General features: G+C 44.4%; 1 protein-coding gene across 4 annotated transcripts in view; it reads left to right on the forward strand.

Annotated features, from left to right (window-relative positions):
* Window positions 1-16245, forward strand: part of PIK3CB (phosphatidylinositol-4,5-bisphosphate 3-kinase catalytic subunit beta) — a 965971-nt gene that overhangs the window by 151415 nt on the left and 798311 nt on the right. The window contains exon 3 of one of the 4 annotated variants that reach the window (XM_085634524.1): window positions 8857-9074. The exons of the other annotated variants lie outside the window; for them this stretch is intronic. The gene's annotated coding sequence lies outside the window, so the exon portion shown is untranslated. The remainder of the gene's footprint in view (window positions 1-8856; window positions 9075-16245) is intronic. 4 annotated transcript variants of the gene reach the window in all.

Below are 16245 nucleotides of genomic sequence, written 5' to 3' on the forward strand. Positions count from 1 at the left end.
ACACATCACTGTACCATTAACTAGAACACAGAGCCTGCTGTAAATTTCGTATTGCATATTGTTTTAAGTACGTGTTAATGATTGTATTTTTAGTTATTATTGGTATACAGATTTTGTGGTGTTTGGTTTAGCATGCGCCATGATTCGTTGAAGCCCTGGTGGGCATCAGCTCTGTCAGTCCTAGATGTTTTCCTCATGGTATCCAAACCCTCAATCTTTTCTGGATATCCCCTCCCTTCATTTACCACCTTCTCTGCCTCCCTGCTGTGATTCGTACTGGTTTACCTACTTGCACCGATAGCTCATCAAGTCACCCTAGTCTTTCATAATCTTTTGTTTTGCTACCTCAGTCTTAATGTGCCACAGATCAGTTTGTATCTTGGTAAGGCTCTCTATCTGCATCCCAGGCATGGCAGATTATGGTGACATGGGTATCTCCATCTCCGGGACCTCATATAACACATGGAGTTTGGGCTGAATTAGGAGGTGTATGTCCCCACAGCTGCATAAATTGTTTAGAAGCGTTCCCTCCTTATTGTTATATGGGACTCAATCCACATTTGGAGCCAGACCCATCTTATGTTGTTGACTTCTGTCGTAGTAAGAGTAAGATTTGTAACTGCATCTGCCTAAAATTGGTTCATATAGTCCCAACCTGGGATATTGAAGTGCATCCTCCAAAAATGAGCCTGCCATCACTCGCAGTTCATTTTTTCATTTGTTGGTAGGTCCCTGCAGGAGTTTGAGTGTTTATAAGCATTCTGTAAATTTGAGACCCCCAACTCCTTCCTAGGTTTCTCCATGAGGATCCTAGTTTCAAGTGGTGCTGCTTGTGGTACAGAATGAAATCCGATTAGTTTCAGCGGTACTCATTGCATGCTTGAGCAGCAAGTATGTAAAAACTTGTGTAGCATTTATTTGATATTACTCCTGCAATTGGGCGCAGTCCTTCATTACTCCAGTCACTTTTCAGACTCCCCCTATTTTTAGTCTCCAAAAAGTCTCCTAGTGTGGAGATGCTTATATGGTCTCAGTCCTCGAAACCGAGCACTCATTCCTTATCTCCTTCCAGGTTTCCCACCCACAATGGGATTCACTTCATCCTCCTGTTCCTCCAACCCAACACCATAGTGCCCAACTTCAAAATTTTGACTAATGTGGTCTGCAGATGGGATCCTGTCCCGCCTCTTTTTATAAGTAGTGCATGTGTATTTTTGCATCTTTGTTTTTTCAGTCCAGGTGGGCTGATGATTAATTGTTTGATGGAAAGGACCAGCTGTTAATCACAACCATTTAAGAGAATCAATAATATCTAATATTTTGGAGGGCTATATACCGCCTGTCTATACTAAATGCCTCAGCAACCCACATCAATGCTCTTAGTTCAGCTTTCGAAAAAAAACCTCCAAAATGTAAAATGGGGTATTTTGGATTTGACGAATTTGATAATCAAGAGTCAGAAATAATTACACATTCTGGCCTTGGTTTAAAAATTTTTTTACCTCCGAAAATTGCCCGTCCCATAGCACAGCCCGACGCGGAATACAATTTTCTTTTGGCAGAAACACATTCACGTGCGGCTTGCCCCTCTGATGAGGAGTTAGATACTGAACACAACATTTCCTTGATGGAACTAAACTCGTGTGCAGATTGTTCCCCTGACAAGGAACATCAAGACATAGCAAGGGGAGAGCTTACTCTTCTATCTTGGAATATAGCAGGTCTAGCAAACAAGGTCGATCCCATCTTTTGTGACCTAATTGAGAAGAATGACATCATCTGTCTTCAGGAGTGTTGGGAGCAGGTTGAGATTCATCTTGCAGGGTACCGTACATTTTTTACCCCTGCAACACAGTCCAGGAGAGGTAGAAACTCGGGGGGGCTTTGTACCTATATTACCTATATTTCTAACATGGTAAATTTGGTAATAAAGCAACAGAGTATAGAGGGGCACAATTTTTATCAGGTCCTCTGCTTAATTGCAGGAGGAAACCGACTTATACTAGTTAATTTATATAATAATATCCCGAAGGATGATCTGAACAAAGTATTTGAAGATCTAAATAATTTAATATCCGGTGCAATTGGTTCGGAACAAAATGATACTTGTATCATTTTGACAGGAGATTTTAATTGTCGCTTGTGCTCACATAACAATTCTGGTATATGTGGAATGGTCAATTTAATTGGCGACCCATGTACACATTTTGAGCATACTGCAGTGGGAAACATGTTTAACAGTCCAATTTTTGATTGGGACTTGGGGTTTGCAAACAAACTGTGTACGCCTCAGGTTCATTTCCAACCCACCTTTAATGGGCGTGGTCTAGAGTCTATTATAGATTACACCTTGGTTAGTACTTCTCATAGCCGTAAAGTCCTGATGTTTAAAACATTAGACACTGCTATGAGTGATCACTTTCCGATCAGCTCAATTTTTCATATCGATAGGGGTACTAGATCTGTCCCAAACGTAGCGGAAAATCTTTCCCGCCATGCTATCTCATTGGCAAGACAAAATGGATATGCCATAAAATGGAATAAGGTCGACCCATCTAATTTTCTCCAGAACCTGATACTGGATCAATATAAAAATGTCAGGATTTGCCTAGAGGATCACCCTGATCCTAGTTTGACCATTTGTGCCTTTGACCAGATTTCTTCATCTATTGCCAAAAAGCTAACAGGAACCCTACGAGATAAGGCCTACCAAAAAACCTTTGGGTGGTTCAACTCGGACTGCTCTAAGGCACATTCTAACTTAAAGCAGATTTTAAAGAAAAAACCTAAAGATATGCTAGAGGTTAGAGTTGCCAGGGCAGTTTATAAAACATCGATAAAATAACGGAAGCGGGAGCTCAAGGAGAATGCGTGGAACGCATAAGTAAAGGCAAGCACCCTGAGAGATAATATTGCGTTCTGGAAAGCAGTAAATGCCCCCTTCTTCGTTGAAAGGAATTCTGATAAGTTGGACCCTATGATAGAAGAATCAACCTGGGTGGATCACTTTACTGAGCTATATAAAAAAGATGTTTGGCACAGTATAGCTTCTAAATCCTTAACCCAGCAGCCTGCTATCGAATCTACTGTCCCTGCTTTATTTCCTTTAGGTATTGTTTTTTCCCCTTCTGAAGTGGAATTGGCCCTACAGGAATGTGCTAGAAACAAAGCCCCCGGGCCTGACGGGGTCCCGGCAGATATATATAAAGATACTGTCTCTTTGTGGGCCCCCCTGTTGACTAATGTGCTAAACAGTTTTAATATAAAGGGATTCCCACCGACATGGCAGGAAGCCATTGTGGTGCCTATTTTTAAAAAGGGAGATCGAACTGATCCCAAATGTTACAGGCCGATCTCCCTACTTGATTGACTTATGAAAGTGGCAGGTAGAATCATTTTAAATAGATTGCACATTTGGGCAGAGGAATGTGATGTTATTTCCAAGTTCCAGTACGGTTTTAAGGCTGGTCTAGGTACTGTTGAACAAGGGCTCAACTTGGCTTTAATAACTGGCAAATACATGAAGGCAAAAAAGGGTAATCTTTTTATGACCTTTGTTGACCTTAGTTCAGCATTTGATTGCCTGGACCACGACGTATTATGGGACACTTTATTAGGTTTGGGCATAGATTCAAACATCCTTATTTTTATTAAAGCATTATATAGAGAGGCAGGGGCCAAGGTGCGTTTCGGAAATAAAGGGGAGTGCACTGGCAAGTTTCCGATTATGAAAGGTGTTAGACAGGGTTGCATTCTGGCACCTTTTCTTTTTAACTTGTATATAAACGAAGTGGCAGATTTCTTAATCAAACAAGAACTAGACTATCCTCAAATTGATGGCACCGCAGTTCCCATTTTATTATATGCTGACGATGCGGCCATCATGGCTAGAACTCAGTTGGGCCTTCAAAAGGCTCTAACCAGTTTTTCTCTTTATGAGTTCTAGGGGTTTAAAAATAAACATAGGGAAAACCTTTACCATGTGCTGCTCGTCTAAGAATAAATTGTCTTGTAAGACTTTTATCGATAAGTCTAAGATAGAACTTACTAGTACTTTTTCATACTTGGGGATTGTTTTTAATCAAAAAGGTACTTGGAAAGCAGCAATTAGGGCCAGGAATTTTGCTTTCGCTCGTACCATAGGAGCAATTAGACAGTTTGCCAATAAATTAGGGGGCAGGCCTGTACGTATTTTAACGGATATCTACAAGTCTAAATGAATATCAACTGCTTTATATGGATCTGGCATATGGGGTATTGCAGACCCCCAGGAAATCCAAGTAAAAGAAAACCGTTTCCTCCGCTATTTGTTAGCAGTCCCCAAATCGACTTCAACATATATATGCCATAAGGAACTGGATTTGGTCTATATTTCGGATCTCATTAAAATCAACCCATTACTCTTATGGCATAAGATATGGACTTCAGAAGCAACTGTTTTTAATAGATCTATTTTGAATGATTGTCTCAAACTAGAGAGATGGAAAGACATTCATTGGATCCTCTATGTTAATGAGTTTATGATTAATATGGGCCATCGAGCTTTTTTTGATAACCCCTCCTCGCTATCCCTGATCTCCAGAAAGGCTTTTAAGAAAAGTTGTCTTGCTTTCCTGGAGAACAAAAGATGGCTTGAGGAGAGGACTAAGTCTTCTGTAATTCAATATAATGCACTTGCCCAGGGCCCTGGCTTGCAGCTTTATTTGTCTCCTGACTACCCTTGTTATGACAGAATGTTGCTATCGCGCCTGAGAACTGGTACCTTTTACAGGTTGATAACACTCCCAGTGAGTAATGATTGGTCCTTTAATTTAATTAATTGCCCCTGTGATGATCTTGCCTTGCAATCTTCAATACATTGTCTTTTTTTTTTTTTGCAAGTACTATGCTTGGGGAAGAAAGAAATATTTGATTCCCCTTCTTAAGATCTGGGGCCTAAGACAGTGCAAATCTGCGTATCTAAAATTACTCCTATTGGAAGATGAAATAACTATTAGTGCAGTATCCAAGTTTTTAAAATTCGCAATCCGATGTAGATTAACTCTGGATTAATTTTTTTAGTGTTTGTCTCTACGTCTGCTATCCCCTTTTATGATGAACATAACTTGTATGAAATTCGATTTCGTTTTTAATTATGTTTCTTTTGATTGTGCTTTTATGATTTTAATTTTAAAAATCGAATAAAGCTATCTTTGACTTGACTTTGGATTATGTATAGGAAGGAGGTTATTTAAACTGGGTAGGTTTTTCCCACCATTGACAGTGGAAACGCCCGCCAATGTCTCAGATCTTGTCTGAATTTGCACATAGATGGCGTCTAAACTAGTCCTTGCAAACTCTAATTTGGGATTTCTGCTTCACCTTCTGCTCTTCCCTTGAGGATATATTGAGCAGTGTAGACTTCTTCCAGTTTATTTTGTACCCGATGCATGTTTTGAATTTCTGAACCATGTCGAGCAGTCCTAGGAGCAACAGCAGAAGCAAGACCCCCGTCCCTCCAACAGCCTAACAGTGTTAAGAGCTTGTAGGCTCCTCCTCTCCCCACTTCCTTCTTGTCACCAGGTATGGTATTGGATTGGCTCTTTCCCCAGAATCTCTGCCTTATCTTTGTTCTTTCATTATGTGACCAAGTAACCTACATTTTGATCGTTTGTATTTAAGTTGTCTCTGGCCCCATCTGCTTCTGTTTCCACTTCCATCTATCTGGCACAGTTTCTTGGGCCAACACTTTATGCTGCCTGTCATATTAGGTCTCCTCTGTTTCTCACTCTCTCATCTTTCTCATTTCTTTCCATATGCTTTATTGTTCTCCCTCCCAAATCCATGCTTCTTTGGGTGTGTTGAAAACAAGGTCCTTTTAATTATGTATGACTTTTAGTTTGGCTGGAAATAGGAGTATATGAGTCAACTGCATGGGTTTAAGTTTCTTTTGAAGCTCATCAGAGGACTCTCTGCTTTAGCACTTGCCTGGTATAGTACTGGAAGACCATGATGTTTACCAATTTGATCTTCGCTTTCCCATGATTAAGGGATGCCTTCAGGATTGTGTGCCTGTTGCTGCACTTAAGCGTTTTGGTTAATATTGGTCTTGGAGGGAGGGAGGGGCAATGGCATGGTGTTCTTTCTAAAACAAAGCTTTAGGAGGCCTTTTCTGATGGTGTTAACATCTCCAGCCATTTTCACAGGCAGCGCTCTGGCTTAGTCTTCCTTTTTCAGGTCTAGTGCATGTAGGAGCCAGCTTCTCCAGTCTTGTTTTCAAAGGCTGAATGGGTGTATTTTATTGCTTGCAGAGTCACTTCCGTAGATGAGTTGGCTCTTCTGGCCTCTTGCACCTACTCCTCCTGTGTGTTGAATGAGATCTGGTGCTTAGGGTCACTTCGCTCTGGCTTATTTATATGCTTGTTTCTGGGTTAGTGCACTCTGGGCCTTTATCTTTAATCATGACCAGTTCCTTCTGTGTAACCTGTTGTGAAGGTTAGTGTTTTCGTGTGACTTACCACAATTTATATATGTAACTGTTTTATTTGACTGCCTAAATAAAAATCCTGAGTGAATGAGGGTGGGATCCAGGGTTTATTTAGCGAATGACTGTCCCACTACTTATGCTTGTTCTTCTCTTTTTTCCTGATGGTGATCGCCCCTCTCTTCCAACCCGTCCTCTCTTCCATTGTCTTCATACTTGTACTATTACTTCTCTCACCTTCTTACTGACTAATATTTAAGGGCCTGTCTTGTCCTTTATTTATTTATTTATTTATTTATTTATTTATTTATTGCAATTTTTAAAGCGCGCAAATACCCCTACGGGTGTCTCGGCGCTAGTGTTTACAGAGCTCGCTGATGGTGTGACGGGGGAGTTTAGGACAATGAAAACAGCCATGTTTTAAGGCTCTTTCTGAATTTGAGGAGCGTGGGGGCAGTTTTAATATGAAGTGGTAGGGTGTTCCACAATTTGGCCGTGGCGATTGTGAAACATCTGTCTCCCCAGCTGGCCTTTCTTGTCCTAGGGACGTTCAGCAGGTAGGCAGAGGAAGATCGAAGGGTCCTGCATTGTTCCAGTGGGCGGAGAGCTCTTTTTAGAAACTGTGGTCCTGCATTGTTCAGAGTTTTATAGGCTATGCATAGAGCCTTAAATTTAATTCGGCTCCTAACCGGAAGCCAATGTAGTTTCTTGATATGAGCTGAGATTGAAGTGAACTTAGGAATGGATAGTAGGGTTCTGGCCGCCGCGTTTTGTACTGTCTGGAGCTTGTTGAGGACCTGTTCTTGGGCATTCAGGAGAAGAGAGTTACAGTAATCGGTTCTCGAGAACACTAAGGTGCTGATAAGTGTTTTGCCCGCGGACTGTGGTAGGTAAGGAAGTAATTTTTTTATTTTTTTTAGAGTGTAGAAGGCAGATGATACAACAGCGTTGGCGTGGTGTATGAAAGTAAGTTTATTGTCAAAAATGACTCCGAGGTTTCGGACCTTGACCACCGGTTGGGGGGGGGAACCCATCTGAGGTGGCCACCACTGAGGGGACCATGCTGGGCGTAAGCTCCCGAATGTCATCACCTCAGTTTTATCGGAGTTAAGTTTGAGGCAGTTTGATGACATCCAGGAGCTTATGGCCTTCATTCCCTCCTGAAAGTTGGCGGCGATAGATGCTCCGTTGTTGTGCACTGATAGTACTATCTCTGCCCTATATCACAGGACTCTGCCACTTATCCGTTTTCCTAATCATTTGCTTCCTCTATGCCAACAGGTCAACAGCTAAGCCTCAGGCAGTGCACCACAAATCGCGCTTTCATTGTTTATGCAGTGGGGCTATTTTCTTGATCTGTTTTCAGTAACTGCAGTGCCTTGTATCTCCCTTTTGGGGTCGCTATGTGTTTTGCAGTCTTATCGAGACCTTAGCTTTTCTGTAGACACTGCCTTGGGTTGTCCCCTGCCAGCTACGTGTTTCTCTTTGCCCTTTCTTTGCTTAGTCGAGCCTCTTCTTTGGAGGCTGTGTCTTAGCAGCCTTTGTTTCCACCGAGCTTGTGTTTACTTTCTTGATAGGCTGCTCTGTTTTCTTGCCACCGCATGTTCTCTGTGCCACCATCTAGTGCCCTCATCTTTTACCTGCCCGCGTCTCTCCTTCTAATCTTTTGGCAACTTTTTGGGCCTCTGCCATTTAGGTATTGCAGCAGACTCTGCTATTACTAGCATTTCCGCTTTACTCAGCCTCTGTCTGCTTAACACAATTGCCTAGTTGTGCTCCTCGTTGATAGTGACAGACTTACTGATAGTCCGTTAGGTGTCCCTAGCCATAGTCTTCCCCTCCTTTCTTTCTAGTCAGTTCCAGTTCCCTACACAGTCTCCTCCATGAGGCTAAGAGTATACCAACCCGAGTGCAATTAACAATGGTCCTTGAGTCACCATTGAGCAAATGAATACATATGATGTATGCTTCGGAAGGATGAGGTGCTTCGAGGAAAACTCAGGAACAGATAAATTACTTGAGTTGTTGTTTGGATGCTTCCCATGGAACGTTGGCATGGTTTGTAGTAGTGATGTTCTTTGTCCGGTAATTCCTTGAGCTGGCCACATTACACATTTTAATGCTTTTGGGTCCAAAGTAAATTTCTCTGTTTGGGTGTCATATAAGCTTTGAATTTGGTTTAAGTTAAGCTCTGAATTTGTGTAAATGATTAAGGTCCAGTAATGGACATGAATTATTTTATTTAGTATTTCAAAAGTATACAAAAGTTAATTCAAACTTTATTTGTCCACTGTTGCAAGCAAAAAGTATTGTGTAGATATACTTTGATGTGTTAAAATTATGAAGAATGTTATTTGATTTTAGCAGTTAATGTTACTTTGTCTATCGGATAGAGACTTTTAGCTGCAGATTCCTTACCTTGCCAAGGATAAAGGAGCACCCAGGCTGTCAAGAGATAAACCCCAAGGTGACCTGGGAGCATGCCCTGAAGCTCCTGATCGTCCGACACCAAACCACTTCGCAGCACTTCAGGTCCCAGTGGCAAAGAAGGCCTGGGCCGGCTTTCAGAGTCTTTCCCGCTGATCATTGTCACGCTCCAAATCATCATTGGGTAAGCCCCACAAGAAAGATTTTTTTTGTCATTGGATGAGTCACTGGATAAATGCCACAGATCTCGATCCCGCTTCCACGTTCACCCATTGACCATGAATCTGGATCTGTTCTGCGATTCCCTGAGTTTCACGGAGCTGGAAGCCACCTTCCGCCCAGCTAAAGGAATTTTATGAGCCCCTCTACCAACTATTTAGGCGAGCAAGCCCCTTAGGAGTGCTTTTGGGACTCGCAGGTTTGGCAGGTGCTGCAACTGGATTTTCACCAGTGGGTTCACTCGCTGCGCCAATTGGGCCCTTTAGATCCGTTCTAGGAACCTGATTGGCTCCAGTCGCGAGTCAATGGTCTTCCTTGGAGTCTGTTCCAGTGGGGCTGTTTGTGGCACCGCTGACCCATCGTTAGACACGATTCCGATACAGGGACAGACCGGCATTGACTCCGACGCGGACCAGATCAAGACCATCCAGGCCTGAGAAAGGGTCTCCCTTTACTGACAGGCCCTGTGGGGGATAAGATTGTGGCAAATAAGATTGTGGCAAATAAGATTGTGGCAAATAAGATTGTGGCAAATAAGATTGTGGCAAATAAGATTGTGGCAAATAAGATTGTGGCAAATAAGATTGTGGCAAATAAGATTGTGGCAAATAAGATTGTGGCAAATAAGATTGTGGCAAATAAGATTGTGGCAGATCTGAGGATCCCCAGGGTTATCCTGACCACCCTAGAAGTTCCCTGGGGCAAGGATAACCGGTATGAGGAACTGGCATATGCCAGTGGACTGGACACCTTTCCTGAAACTGGCCTAGTCTCTCGTCCTAGTGTGGCTACGGAAGAAGGTTTTTTTCTTTTTTTTGTACATAGTAGTGTGGGAAGCAAATACAAAGAGATAATGGACGGAGTGCTGAAACTTTTCAGACACTTGCCCCCAGTCACAGATCTGGGTTGAATCGATCATCCATCTTTAGCTCACTTCGCTACCCCAAATCAGACCCAGCCATATGCAAATCAGTCTTGACCCAGTGCCTAATGGGAACAAACCAGACCGAACTGCCAAGCCAGATCTTCCCTGGAGCGGAAACCAATATCCTGGGACCGGTTTCAGGGTAACACCCCTCAGCCAGGCTAACTTGAATCCAGTGGCAAAGTGAGCAAGGGCATACCCTGTCAACTTTGGACGAACAAAGCAAATAGAAGGAGACGATGGTGGAGTGCTAAAACTTTTCAGACACTCACCCCCACTTAGAGATCTGGGTTGAATCCATCATCGTTCTTTAGCTCACTTCGTGAGGAGAGCAGCTGAGGTATTGGGCCTTACGCTGCACTCTGTGGCAGTTCAGTATAATGTCTCGAAAGAGGTGCTTCTATTCGTGGTAGCCCCCGGAACCTCTTCTCCCCTCTAATTAAATCTTCACTGATTTCCTCCTCAAACCCTGGGCCAAGCCCTGCATAGGTGCTTCTGTGCACAGGACCTTGCCCACTGCCATCGCCTCATTCTCAATTACGCTTTGTTGCCTATGGTATCAAAGGAGAGACTGCTATCTTGAACCAGGCTGTTTCTGACGGGAGAGACGCAGCAAAGTTCACAATATGATGCAGACTGGACACAAAAGACTCACTAGGTAGAGCGATTTGCTTTGTTGGTGGCACTTCCTTGCCACGCCTGGATGACTCGAGCTGGCTTTTCTGGAGATGTCCAGGCATCCCTTAATGACATGCCCTTCGATGGCAACCACCTGTTTGTAGATATGGCAAAATCGGTGCTCAAACGCTTTAAGGATAGCAGGGCCACTGGGACTCTCCACAACCCCAGACCTGCCCCAACCTGCCTTCTGCCTTTCCTTCCGCCCTTCCTGCGGCTACGGTAGGAGTAATGTGCACTCCTTTTCACCAAGCCACCATGTGCAGCAGACTCCCCAGTCATTTTGTGGCCTCGGACGTAGTTTACATAAGCCTTGTGGTACACAAGCTCCGAGATCTGCCCAGTTCGTCACCACTTCCCCTCCTAACCACTTTAATACATCCTCTCTCCAGCATGGTCAGCTGGTCGGTGGTAGGGTCTAGCACCACTTGCTCTGAGGGCAGCTTATTCCCTCAGACAACTCGGTGCTCCAAATACTTCAGTGGGTTTACACCCCTCCATCACAAAAACCCTACCATCTATGCCACCATTGGCAGATCGGCTGACGGAGGACCCTCTCTCCCTGTTGTGTAAGGAAACACAGGCTCTTATGGCTAAAGGAGCTATCAAGAGGATGTCGACATCAGAAACAGGTTGTAGTTTGTATTCCTGCTACTTTCTGGTGCCGAAGATAGATGGAGGCCTCTGTCCTATACTAGGCTTAAACCCTGGTAACTTCAACCTGTAAAAGGAGAAATTCAGAATGCTCATGTTGTCTGTCCTGGACCTTGGAGACTGGATGGTAGCATTGGACTTGCAGGACGCATATTTCCATGTCTGTGGTGCTGGCCCACAGGTGTTGCCTGCGGTTCACGGTAGGTGAAGAGCTCTTTCAGTTCACTGTGCTGTAATTTGGCCCTACCAGCACCCCTCGGGTGGTCACGAAGGTGATGGCGGTGATTGCCGCCCATCTGTGGAGGTCAGGGGTTACAGTCTTCCCCTATTTCGATGACTGGCTGTTGAAAGCAGGCTCCTTCTAGGCAGCCGTCGCACACCTCCAGACTATGGCAGACCTCTTGCATTCGCTGGGGTTCACTATAAACATGCTGAAGTTTCGCACCTACCCTCCGCAGCGGTGAGTCTAGGATATTCAAGCTAAGATTCCAATGTTTCAGCCTCTATCCTGGATTTTCAATGAGACTTACTGAGGCTGCTGGGCCTCATGGCCTCCTGAATTCTGCTTGTAAAGCTTGTCCACTAGCATATGCAGGCTCCGCAATGGGACCTGAAATTCCTATTGACTCCGCATCAGAGGAATCTTTATGACCTGGTCCGTATTTCCGAGGAAACTGTAAGACCTGCAGTGGTGACTGCCGAACCACAATTAGGTTAACGGCAGATCTTCTTCCTCTCCCATTCAGATATCATAGGGGTGACAGGCTCATCACTCCGACGTTGCTGCGGCCATCTAGGAGAGGTGGATATTAAAGTACTCTGCTCCCCCGGCAGAGTGTCAGCTTCACTTGTTGGAGTGGAGAGTGATCTGACTGGCATTGAAAGCCTTCTTAACCTCCATCTAGGGGAGATTGGTTCAGGTGTTCACAGAATAAACTACGGCCATGTGATATTGCAACAAACCGTGTGAGGAGAGGTCATGGACCCTGTGTCTAGAGATTCTGCACCTCTGCACTTGGCTGGAACGTCGGGACATTTTCTGTTTTGTCCAACACCTGTCTGACTCTCTGAACGCCAGGGCAGATGAACTCTGCCATTGATGCCTAGCAGATCACGAATGGCGTTTCCATTCAGAGGTAATGCATGGTCTATTCTGTGACTGGAGAGAGCTTTGGTTAGATCTTTTCGCCATCTCTGAGAACGCACTTTGTCTTCACTTCTGTGCATTGGCATTTCAAAGGCTCTTGCTCAGACTCATTTTGTCTCGAGTGGGAATTAGGAATCCTGTACGTCTTCTTGCTCATATCACTCCGGCATCGGGTTTGGAAGAAGATCTGGATGTAGTGGGCCCAAGTCATCTATGTGGCTCCGAATTCGACAAAGCGAGTATGGTATCCCGAATTTCTGAGCGTGAGCATCAGCCCTCCAGTCAGACTGCCCCTTCGGGGAGGGGCAGGGATTTCCTGTTGCAGTAACAGGGCAGGGTCATGCAACCCAACCTGCTCATGCTTCACCTTCATGCGTGGAGATTGAGCGTCCACAGTTTTTGGTCCTCCCTCTGAAGCCTGTGAAGTTATCATGAGAGTCAGTAGTTCATCAACAAAGACTGTAAAACCCTGCCGTTGGTACTGGTTTGTGGCTTGGTGTGCTGAAAAGATTGTTGATCTGCTTTCTGTACCTTTGTCTGAAGGCACTGTTAGTTTTATCTTTAGGCCGGCTAGGCTTTGCCTTGAGCAGTTAAAGGGGATCTTTTGGCCATTTCAACTTTCTTCCAGTTGCTGGATCAGCCCTCCCTGTACAAGTGACGTGCTGTGACTTGTTTCCGAAAAGATTCCAACACGTTTCCACGCTGGCCCTTCATTGTGCCCCAATTGGACCTTAACTTAATATTAACCTTTTCTTATGTTTTCATCCTTCGAGCCCATGCATAGCTGTCCTGTGTCTCTTGGCCATCACAACAGTCTTCCTGGTAGCCATTATTTCAGCCAGGAGGGTTACCGAGCTACAGATGCTCTCTTTACACTGTCCATATACCAGATTCTTCACAAACAAACTTGTTTTCCGCACATGTGCCTCTTTTATTTTATTTATGTGATTTATAAAGCCCCTGGCTACCCGGAGGCTTCCCAGTGCTGACGATAAGAACTGTAGTGAGAGAATGGCCCATTAGTTGCTAGATTCGCAAAGCCAGGTCTTCAACTTTTTCCTGAAAATTAGTTCATTTTTCTGCCCTCTAAGGTCCAGCGGAAGAGCATTCCACAGTTTTGGGACCAGGTTGGAGAAAGCTACCTCCCCATCTGGATTTTTTAATTCTGGTGGTAGTGAGGAAGTGAGCGTGGGAGGATCTTAAAGATCTCAAGGGGGTGGAGCACGAATTCAAGGATCTGAGTTTCGGTGGGCCTTTGTTACTTATAGCGCTGTGCGTGATACAGAGGACTTTAAATTTTATTCTGAAGCTTTGTAATTCATTTTTTTTATCCGGGTCAGTCTTTTCTTCAATCCCTTTCTGCTCTCTTACAAAGCTTTTTGAAGGGCAGCAGCTGTTCATTGAACCACAGGGCTTTCTTGGTCTGGTGTGTCTGGAGAGGGCTTTTTTTCCAGGGGGCGCAGATCTCCAGTGACTGGCTGATCCAGGCTTCCCATTTATTAAAATCATCCTCTGGGCCGAGGTCTAGAATGGGTAGGGAGCTCTTCAGGGTGTTAGCCCAGATGTTGGTTTCAATCCGGGACCAGTTTCTGACGCAGGTGGACTGGCCTTTACTTTTTACTAGTCTGGCCGGATTTGATAGCCCAAATCTAAACAGGCAGTGATCAGACCAGGGGACGGAGGTAACTCCTAACACCGAGGTGAGGGGATCATTTGAGAAAATAAGATCTAGTGTATGTCCTTTTTTATGAGATTATGCCAAAGGTGAAACCTTCCCATGTCGGCCAAAGCATAACTCTGCTGAGCTTTTCAGCTCTGCTTCACCCCTCTAAAGAGGAAGACAGACGCACCCAACTGGACTCAAAAATAACTTTGTCTTTCTACATCAATCGCACCAGAGACCACTAGGTAAATGAGCAGCTCTTTGGTTTGTCGGAGCAAAAAACCTGAATAACCCATGCGGAAACCGACCATCTCCAGATGGATTGTGCTCTGCATTGACAACTCTTATGCACTGGCCAAAAAGCAACCCTCTTAAGGCTTGTGAGCTCATTACACCAGAGCCAAGGTTGTGACCACTACTTTAGCTTGTGGAGTCCCTGACCTGAGAATCTGTCAGGCTGCTACTTGGGCTTCTCTGCACACGTTTACAAAACACTACTGACTTGACAGTCAGGTCCGTTGTGATGGGCATTTTGCCCATTCGGTCCTCCATTACTTTTTGTTCTGAACCAGTTTGCAGACACAACTGCTTTGGAATTTATTCTAAGGTAAGGAATCTGCAGCTGGAAGGTTTTATCAGATGAACAAATTACTTACTTTCAGTAACACCATGTCTGGTAGAAACTCTATCGAACTGCAGATTCCTTATCAACCCTCCCAACCTCCCTACTTCTGCAAGCTGGTTTCTCCTAACTCGGTTTCTTTAGGTCCTGGGTATCTCCACACTGGTCCGTCAGCTTTCTGAAGTGGCTCAGTGCTTCTGGGGCACAACTGCCACACAAAAAAACGTGATGTCAACGCACTGTGGTGGCGCTTATATATTCACCTTGCACATCATGGCCTTGTGGCAGCCATGGTGCGGATTGATTCCATCTACCAGCATTCAGGGTTACTTTTCAAGATTTTTCGTATATGTGACGCCCGGTATATATTCTAATGTAAGGAATCTGTGTCTGTATGGTCTCTACCAGATAAGGCATTACCCAAGTTAAGTAATGTGGATTTGTTAGGATTAAAATGTAAAGATATTCATTTGTGTATTCATTTAGTAATTTATTTTGCCTTCGAGACATCTTTCTTATAGTAATGATTCAATTGATCGTTTATAATACGGATGTTATTCAGTGATTACTCCTCAAAGATGTGGATAATTCCAGTTGCCATATTTGATTTTTTTTTTTTTATTGAATAAGATGACAAATAACGACAGTTGTATTGTATTGTATTGTATTGTGATTTATAGAGCGCGATTGCTGCCCAATGGGCGTCCAAGCGCTAAAGGCATAAAAAACAAAACTGATGAGGGATGGAAAACGAGCTTAGGTGGACTTAGCAAACAGGTAAGTTTTCAGCTGCTTTCGGAATGAGAGTAAGTTGGGGTTGGACCTGATTTGAAGCGGGAGTGTGTTCCACATCTTCGCGGCGTTTAAGGAGAACATCCTTCCTCCGGTCCTGGCTCTTCGCACTCTTGGGACTACGGCTAAAAAAGCTTCCGTGGATCGAAGGTTTCTGTTAGGATGGTATTGAGTGACCAGTTTGTTGAGGATCCTTGGACCAGACCCCCAGAAAGCTCGATGGGCGATGCATAGTGCCTTAAATGCCACTCTCTGCTTTACTGGGAGCCAGTGTAGGGCGGCCAGGGCAGATTTTGCAGACTGCGTCCTAGGAATCTGCAGCAACATGCGTGCTGCGCAGTTTTGGATGACCTGCAGTTTACGCGTGGACAGCTCTGGGGCCCCCACATACAGAGCGTTATTTGAGTCCAGCCGGGACTGGATCAGGCCCTGAACTGCCACTTGTTTAGCTTCCCTAGGGAGGAGGGGGAGGACCTTCCTTAGTGTTCTAAGTAAGCCAAGACAGGTAGCAGAGAGTTTAGTGGCCTGGGTGGAGAAGGAAAGATTTTTATCCAGCCATACTCCCAGGCTTTTTACACTCTCTTTGGGGATGGGGGGTGTGCCCAAACATCCAGGCCACATGGAAGGGATTAGAGTGGGTGAAGTGGTGCCTAGG

The sequence above is a fragment of the Triturus cristatus genome, chromosome 11, assembly GCF_964204655.1.
Source record: "Triturus cristatus chromosome 11, aTriCri1.1, whole genome shotgun sequence".
In the NCBI taxonomy this organism is placed as follows: Eukaryota; Metazoa; Chordata; class Amphibia; order Caudata; family Salamandridae; genus Triturus; species Triturus cristatus.